The 9,272-nt window shown below is 47.2% G+C and overlaps 1 pseudogene; it reads right to left on the bottom strand.

The window, feature by feature from the left end:
* Positions 1-6,423: 6,423 nt before the first annotated feature.
* On the bottom strand, positions 6,424-8,768 carry LOC114629155 (annotated as a pseudogene).
* Positions 8,769-9,272: the final 504 nt, after the last annotated feature.

Raw genomic sequence — 9,272 nt, 5'->3', positions numbered from 1 at the left:
TTTTGTATGTGGGGCTGTGGGTGAATGCTCACATGTGTTTTGTATGTAGGGCTGTGGGTGTATGCTCACATGTGTTTTGTATGTGGTGATCGGAACAAGTCATCTAGCCACAATGTGCCTTTATAGCCACACTTTTGCAATTGGTACAAGGTTGGTGATAATTTCCTCGGAGGAAATTTAACTCAGCTCTGACACCCATCCCCCTCCCCCTCCCAACCCCTCCCCCCCACCATCCCAAGTGCAGTACCACTTAGATGTGGAACAGAGTCTAGATAAACACAGAGAATTCTTGGTGTCTGAGATCGCCTCTCCTTGTCCAGTGTGGTGTTTCTCATAACCGGTTACCCAGCTTTGCACCTGAATTAGCTAGAACAGGGTAGGATTCAGTCCTTCAGCAGCAGGAGCCAGTTTGGAAAGCTTAGATATAGAACATGACCACCATTATAGCTTGTACTACAGCAGAACACTGATGTGATTGAAGATGTCTCCCCATCCCCAGGCTTCTGAGACTTCCTGTAGCTTTCTCTTAATATCCCAGTGATTCTGATTGATTTTTTTCTGCCACAAAGGACAAAAATGGAGAGTTAATGGATCTGGATTCCTGTCAGAGTGTGTGCTAAACGAGGTACTTTATGAGCAATATGGATATACCTCTGCTGATTCTGGAGGCTAAGAATTCTGAGTAGGCCAGCACACGGGTGCTCTTGTGAGTGTTCCCTTAGAGCGGTGGTTCTCAACCTGTGGGTTGTGAACCTTTGTGGGGCGTGTGTGTGAGTGTCAGTGAAATGACTCTTTCACAGGGTTACTTATTGCCATTGGAAAACAGTTATTTACATTTAATTCACAGCAATAGCAAAATTACAGTTATGAAGTAGCAATGTAAATAATTTTATGGGTGTGGGTCACCAAAACGTATGTATTAAAGGGTCACGGTGTTAGGAAGGTTGAGAACCACTGTCTAACATGCTGACTGCATATGGCCATCTCCTTGCTGTGACCAGGCACAGTGAATGGGCAAATAAGCTTCCTTGGTTTGGAGGTGCAGGTGTCTTCGTTACTTAGCTGCTGTAATATGGTACCAGAGGGATACAGGTCCATTACCACCACAGGGAAGTGGTAGACATGGTGGCTGGGACAGCAGGCTTCCAGAGATCGCACTTTGAGCCACAAGCAGGACAAGCTAGCAGTAGGCAAGGTTATATATTTCCAAAGGCTGTCCCAGTGACATACTTCCTAAACCTAACCCAACAGTACCACCAATTGGGAACCACATATTTAAATGTCCCTAACTCTGTGTGTTTGTGTGCATGTGCATGCATGTGTATGTGTGGTTATTATTCAAACCACCTTGGGGAGGTGACCATGATGGACATATAGAAAATGCCACAGTGAAATCCATCATTTTGTCCAGTGACCATATGCTAATAATGCTCATAACGGAAAAGAGAAGAAATCAAGGGTTACTTCCCCTCTCCAGGCGAATGCTGCCCTCAGGAGCTAATCTCACAGGTCCTTCTCTGTACTGTCACACTGAAGACTATCCAAGTGTGAATTGTGGAGAGCCGCAAATGTTCATCACACAGTAGGAGCTAACAGCTGATGTTCACTGTGAGGATGTCCCCACAATATGAAGACTAAATAGCCCAACTTGTACCTTTTTTTTTTATTTGGAGGCAATTTGCCTTGAATTTGGGATCCTCCTACATTCATCTTTCTAATTCTGAGGTTCTGGATATGCCTTGCCATATGTGACTTTGATTGATTTTTAAGAGCTGGCCCTGGCATAGAGCTGAGCTACATCTTATTGTCATGGATAGCTGGTGGCTTGTCACTGGTCATACTTGCCTAGCATCCAGCCCAGTGCCTCCTTCAACTAGTGTTGGGGACTTCCTGTGCCCATGCAGCCTCCACGGGGATTGCAACCAGATAATCAGCCTTAATCTTCCCAAGAAGAGGCAAATAACCCAACCTAGCAAACTGAATCTGGAGTCAAATGATGAGACCGGCTGCTGGATTGTACTCACTGTCTTGGGATCTGAGGCGACTGTCCATCTTCCCCCAGTGTCTTAGTTAGGGTTTTACTTCTGTGAACAGACACCATGACAACTACAACTCTTATAAAGGACAACATTTAATTGGGGCTGGTTTACAGGTTCAGAGGTTCAATCCATTATCATCAAGTTGGGAACATGGCAGCATCCAGGCAGGCATGGTGCAGGAGGAGCTGAGAGTTCTACATCTTCATCTGAAGGCTGCTAGCAGAATACTGACTTCCAGGCAGCTAGGATGAGGGTCTCAAAGCCCACACCCACAATGACACACCTACTCCAACAGGGCCACACCTTCTAATAGTGCCACTCCTTGGGCCAAGCATATACAAACCATCACATTCCACTCCCTGGTCCAAGAAAATACAAACCATTACAGCCAGCATCACCCTGGGTCCCATCGTTCCTTACATGTGCCCTTCTGTTTGATGTCGTACCTTATCTCCTCCCTGAGGACTTTTCCCATCAGTATCACTCGGAACTCATATATGCTGCATTAGCCAAATGATGGAAATCCGCATTGTGAGGATGTTTTAAGTTCAGGATGAGTGGGTGGGACTGAGGACATCTGGTATTAGAGACCTTCCTCCAGGAGCAAACCAAAAAAGAACAAGAGCAAGTCTGATAGCACTATGCCTTTGAGTGCGTCAAACTGAGCCCACATGGACCATTAAAGGAAAAGTCTTCATTTCTAAATCCTCCCCGTTCTGGGCTAGTCCCATGAAAGGGATGGCAAGGATGGCTCTGTCTGTGCACTGCATGGTCTCCCACTGTGGAACCATTCATTCGGTTTTTAGGGTGTTGACAGCTGGGTCCCTCCTGCCTTTGGGGATCTGGCTGCCATTCTTCAGCTGATCCTCACCTAAGCTCATGAACAGCAAGGTCAGAGCAGAGCAGCGGCAGGATTTCCTGCCAGTCAAACAGCAGTGAGGTCCAGGGGGTGTCTGTGGGGCTGAGTACATCAGTGGGAAGATTTGCTGGTTAAAGATGCAAACTTTTTCATATGTTGTCATTTTATGTTTAGTCACCATTCAGTTCTGTAGCTATCTCATCAGGGCCTTTGCCTGTTACTAGTCTCCAAGTCAGAGTGAAAAAATAAAGACATTTCTTCAGTAAAAAAAAAAAAAACCCAAATAATCAAAAACAAACAAACAAACAAACAAACAAACCCAAACAGCCTCCAGAGTGTGGTGGTGAATGCCTTTATCCACAGCACCGGGGGCTGGAGGTGGGGTTGTCACACAGAGACCGGTCTCTATGAGTTTAAACCAGCCTGGTTTACAGTGAGTTCCAAGCCATCCAAGGTCCACGCAGTGAGACCCCCGTCTTAAAGAAACCATGTATACAATAAACAGCATACATTTGAGCATTAGCTTTTCAGCCAAAGCCAGCCCGTTGAAGGTTTGTTTCTACATTCTTACTAATTATGAGGGACAAACCAGGGGGGTAGACTTGAACATGAGCTGTATGAATTAACAGTCAAGTCAAGATCATGAACATCAGGGAATACCCAGACGACAAGGCCTGGAAGATGAAGTCAATCACTTGTGTCTGGAAGCTGAGGTCAAAGAGTTGTGTGTTCGAGGCTAACCAGGGCTTCAGGATAAGATCCTGCCACATATATGCAATTTTGAAACTGAGATTACGCTCCCAAGTACGCAGATGTAAATGTCTCTCAATACCACACACCTAGTATTATCTGACTTTCAAGTCCCAATTCCAAGATGTGTGGCTCGCCTGTAACCACACGTGGAATAAGAGAAAATGAATATGACAAAGACAAGGCTGGCTGTAAACTCAGTCCATTACAGAGACCCTTCCTTGGGACAGAATTACGTCCTCAATTGAAGGCTAGCTTCCAAAGCCCTCATCTTGGGTTGTATTTCTTAGAAGTCGAAGCTGCAAGCAGAAGACAGCCGATCATACGCCATGGCGATATTAATTCTGTGCGCCGCGAACGGCTAATGGCATCAGGCAAGGACAGCTGAGGCCTCACCCTGCGTTCCTGCCCTCCGTTTCATGCTGTACCTGTTTGTTTCGCTCCTCTCCCGGCGGCATTGATTGATTTGGTAACGTAGAATGTTTGCTTTCCAGCTGGCAGATCTAATTGTAAATAAACAGCTGCCGGCTGCGTTCAGACAGTGATGATGTTGGCAGATACAGGAGCAGGGTGCCCGCGGATGATTTAAAGCGTGTGCAGTGGGGTGTGGGGTGGCCGGGGGGTTGGTGGGGGGAAGCAGAGGGAGGGTGTTTAGGTCGGAAGTCCACTGTGGCTAAACTTACCATACGTAATGTGAAAGCTAAGTTATCAAAGCTTTCATGTAAATAAAGTCTGGTCTTCGGCACTGTAAGGGCCATGATTGTGTACAAATTATGAGAAGTACACACACTCCATGTTATGTCAAAGTCTTCTTGAACAGAGGAATCATGGTGTGGTGGTTTGAGTAAGAATGACCCCTATAGGCTCATGCATTTGAATGCTTAGTCACGGGGAGTGACTCTACTTAAGATTAGGAGGTAGGGTCCTGTTGGAGGAAGTGTGCTCCTGGGGGTGAGCTTTGAGGTTTCAGAAGCTCAAGCCAGGTCCTATGGCTCTCTCCCTGCTGCCTGTGGAAACCCTCAGCTCCTCCGGTGCCATGGCTGCCTGCATGCTTCCAAGCTGCCTGCCATGATGACAATGGACTAAACTTCTAAAACTGTAAACCAGCCCCAGTTGAAGCCTTCCCTTTATAAGAGATGCCATGGTCGTGCTGTCTAGCCATAGTAATTGAGCACTGGCTGAGACTCAAGTATTGGACAAATTCTTCAGGAACATGTCACCAAAAAGGGGCAGTTTGAGAATAATGAATAGAGGTAGCCAGAGAACCAATGGGCAGAGAGGAATTCTCCCAGGGGGGAGATGACAGTGATGGTTGAATCTCAGTAAATTTCACGGCCCTGTTTCATACAGATTGAGGAGAGTGACCCAGATCAACTCACATATATGGTTCTTGGCACGAAGGATGGAATGTTTCTAGACTCTGTGGCCACACCACTGAAAGCTGATTGATTGGTCCTTTCTGAGAACAGTCTTTGTTAACTGTGTACACATATGTATGTATACACACACACACACACACACACACACACACATTCACGAACTCCATGATGTATGTGTAGAGGCCAGAGGATAACTCTGTGTAGTGGTTTTCTTTTTTTACCTTCACATAGGTTCTGGAACTTGAAATCGTATCATTCGGTTTTTGTGGCAAGTGGTTACATCTACTAAGGTATCTTGCTGCCCCCAAATACTAGTTTTAATTTTATATAGTAATTGCACATGATGAACACAACTTGACTTTCATTGAAGAAATACAGGGTGTAACGACCAGATCAGGGTATCTGGCAGATCCTTCACCTTACACATGATTTCTTTGCATGGAAACCATCCAAACTTTTTATTAACTATTTTGAAATGCTAGGCTGTTAGGTATAGCTACCTTAATGTGGTGATTTGAATGAGACATGTCTGTCATGTCTCAGGCATTTGAACTCTTGGTCTGCAGTTGGTACTATTTGGGAAGGTTTAGGTAGTGCAGCCATGCTAGAAGAAGTTATTGGGAGTGGGCTGTAATTGTTAAGGAGATTAGTTCCATCAAGGAGAGGCCTGCTTGGTGCTGGATTAAAAGGAAGGGTGCCCTCATGGTAATATATACCCTGAGAGAAGCTTCCAGATGGTCAAAGAAAGCCTAAGGCCACTTTCCACTTCTAGAAAACAACTGCAATCAATCAGTCAGTCAGTCAGTCTTCAATAAATAAATAAAGCTGCTGTTGGTGGGTGCTGGCTTTAAAAGTCTGAAGGACACAAGAGTAAAGGGGCAGTGGATTCTTCTCCACAATTTTATGGAACCATCAAGGCTAGGCAGCATGAGTCGGGGATTCCCTGCCTGAAGGTTGTCCTAGCCAGGCTTACTGCTACTGCAATGAACCACCACAACCAAAAACATGTTGGGGAGGAAAGGGTTCTTTTGGTTTACACTTCCACATTTTTTGTCATGGAAGGAAGTCAATACAGGAATTCAAACAGGGCAGGAACCTGGAGGCAAGAGCTGATGTAGACGCCACGAAAGAAAACCAGTTTATTGGCTTGCTCCACCTGGCTTGCTCAGCCTGTTTTCTTAGAGAACCTAGGACCACCAGCCCAGGAATGCCACCAATCACATTATGCTGGGCCCTCCTTATCAATTACTAATTAAGAAAATGATCTACAGGCTTGCCTGCAGCCCTGTCGTACGGAGGTAGTTTCTTAATCAAAGGTTTTTCCTCTCAGATGATTTTAGCTTGTATCTAGTTGACATAAAGTTATCCAACACAAAAGCCATGAGGGGGCAAAAGGCTATGAGAAACCATTGCATGACTCTGTGGAAGTGAGATCTGGGCTAGAGTGGAGAGGTGGCTGTGGACCACCAGGGCATGGGGTGTGTCCATAGCAAGTAGCCTGTAGTCTGTAATACTCAGCCCAAGCAGTACTATAGTCAGGCTGGGAGGCAGGGGGTGCTCCAGGACCCCCACCAGTGACCACTTGTGCTTGCTTCTTGTCGAATTCCTCCCAGGCCTTGGTGTAGTCCTGCTGTGGAGGTGCCCCAGGCTTCTGGGGCTGCTAGCCATTTTTTTTTTTTTTGTAATACTCTTCCCAAGCCTTGGTATAGTCTGACTGACCTGTGGGTGGAGGGCAGTGGGGGTGATCCCCCTGAGCAGGTGGGGCTGCAGGGCTGGGACAAGGCCTGGGAGTTGCTGGTAGTAGTGGAGTAGTCGGAGGCCCAGGCAGCATTAGGGTCTGTAGCAGTTGCGGCAGCTTTGTTTGGGTCGTGAGGGGCAGGTGGTTGTCACTGGGGGTAGGTATTACCCCAGCCCTGAGGCGGGTACTGGTGAGGAGGGGGATCACCAGCATGTGGGGTGCCCCTGAAGGCCCCTGGTTGAAAGATCCAGGGTTGAAAGGTGTCAGGGGCAGCCCTGCTTATACACTGAAGGTCTAAAATCAGCCATAGGCCTAAAATCAGCAATAGGCCTGACATACATGCCTGCTAACACAAAGTCTTGGGGTCTCTGTGGAAAAATACTGAAACAGATGCCTAGAAGCTATTGTAAACAAGCAGCTTTGGTGGAAAATTGCCAGGCTCAATAGTCATAGACCTTGTAGCTGGGTAACCTTGGTGGATAGTACCAACTTAGATAAGGACAAGTGAATCATAGTTAGAGTCATAGTGACATGTTCCCTGAACATCCAGCTGATACTCTGTTCTGGAAGATATCTGTACTCCCCCTGAACACCAAAGCTCCTGCTTCATCCCTTTCCCCACATCCTGCCTTTTTTGTGTATATAATCCCTGTGTGAAAAAAGTAAAATCGGCGATTTGATCAGACTATAGATAGATTGCCATTTTTTGCATAGGCCTGTCCCCCACTTCTCTTTTAGGTGATCTCTTGGGATCCCTGTTTAATGCCCTGCTGGCCAGGACAGAAAGACCCCATGGGTCCAGCAGGGCCTGGTGCCCCAGGGCCTGGTCCAGCTGGGCAGAGGGGATCCTCTATTTTCTCCTCAATTAGCTGTTTTGCATGGTCAATATGCTGAGGCGAGCCCTGGATGACAACTTGAAATTGATGTCCCTGTTGGGCAGCAACTACAGAGATATTTCTACAAAGGCGCCTGTCTGCTAGTTAATGGCCTTCATATTCTCCCTGCCTCAGGCAATGACCAACCCACACTTATGGGTAGGAATGGAGAAAGTCTCTCCCCTCCATTAGGGCCCCTTTTGCCTTGTCCTCAGCCCCTGCCCTTGTCCCCAGGGGCATGCCAGAGGCCCCTGGAAGACCTGGGGGCCCACTCAGAAGACTCTGAGGGAGGTCATTGATGATCCCAGCTGCGTGTTCACACCAATCTGGAGGCCCCATGATATGAGCAATCTTCTCAGGGCCTGTCTCATCATCATCTTGCTTGAACTGGATGCACACACCAGCATCATTCTGGATCTTGATCATCTCTCCACTCCAGCCAATGACTACACCAACTGAATGCCAGGGTACAGGTACATCAATGCCTCCGCCAACCTGAGATCCATATTCACTGCGGTCCCCAAAGCCACCCTGGTCACATTCTCACAGGATGTTCAACACCATCTCACAGGCTTGCTGTACTTTGTATGAGCTCTAATAATCCACAGCGGCTTGTCCACATTTGTGTTCTGGGAGCCATCCTGAATTAAAATCATCTTCACCCCAGCCCACTCCTGCAGCTGCTTGATGGTCTCTCCACCCTTGCCAATGACCAGGCCAGCCTTGCCAGCAGGGATGGTGATCTCCTGCACTGTGCCATTCTGATCCCCATTGGCATTGTCATGGAGCTGTCTTGGACGTGGGGGAGCCACAGCTCTGAGGCACAGTGTCATCCAGCATCATCATTGCCTTTTGGCCAGACTCAGGTGCTCCAGTCAGGGAAACACTGACTCAGGGAGGCCTCTACTATTTGATGAGATATGAACTTTGCAGCCTGAGTCCTGCTAGATTTTGTTTATCTGCTCACTGCCTCTGCCAATGATCAAGTTCACCATGCTACCTGGAACCCTGTACTCTTCTGTCATTGAATTCCTGAGGAGAAGGATGGATGGGTCCCAGTTGAGAACCAATCAAGTCTCTCTGGGAAGCCAGTTTCTTGCTGTCTGGCTAGTTTCCATCTTCCAGCATGAATTCACCGAAGTGGCAAGAAGCAGCCAGAACACCACCAGAAATTCTTTGGTGCTTTTCTCTCTACAAAGTTATGACAAGTGAAGATCAGAGAAGAAAGCAAGGTATACCAGTGCCAAAGCATCATCAGCAAAGACCAGTGTCAGAGAAGTCCAACAAAGACCAGGCATGGTCTTGTTGCTAGAGCATTGTCCACTGTCTATTGGGTTATACTTATACCCTTTCCAAACATCATGTGTCCTCTCAAGTGTCAGTTCTAGCAAAACATCACATGCCCTTCCACCAGGCAGCTTTCAGAAAAAACACCATGTGTCTATTCTCAGCAAAACATCCTCTTAGAAGACTCTTTCAAGAAAAACACCACACGACACAATTGGGTCTCCAACCAAACTAGTGGCACCAAAAAGGTTCCCGGCATCCCTCAGTACCAACTTCCAGTGGGTCCCTAGCCTCTGACCGGAACAAAGGCACAAGAGTGCCCTAGAGACCAGAGGGTAGCCTGGA

This window comes from Grammomys surdaster, unplaced genomic scaffold (assembly GCF_004785775.1).
Source record: "Grammomys surdaster isolate TR1022 unplaced genomic scaffold, NIH_TR_1.0 278, whole genome shotgun sequence".
In the NCBI taxonomy this organism is placed as follows: domain Eukaryota; kingdom Metazoa; phylum Chordata; class Mammalia; order Rodentia; family Muridae; genus Grammomys; species Grammomys surdaster.
Note: the sequence above shows the minus strand (reverse complement) of the source record. Positions and strands in the feature narration are given on the sequence as shown.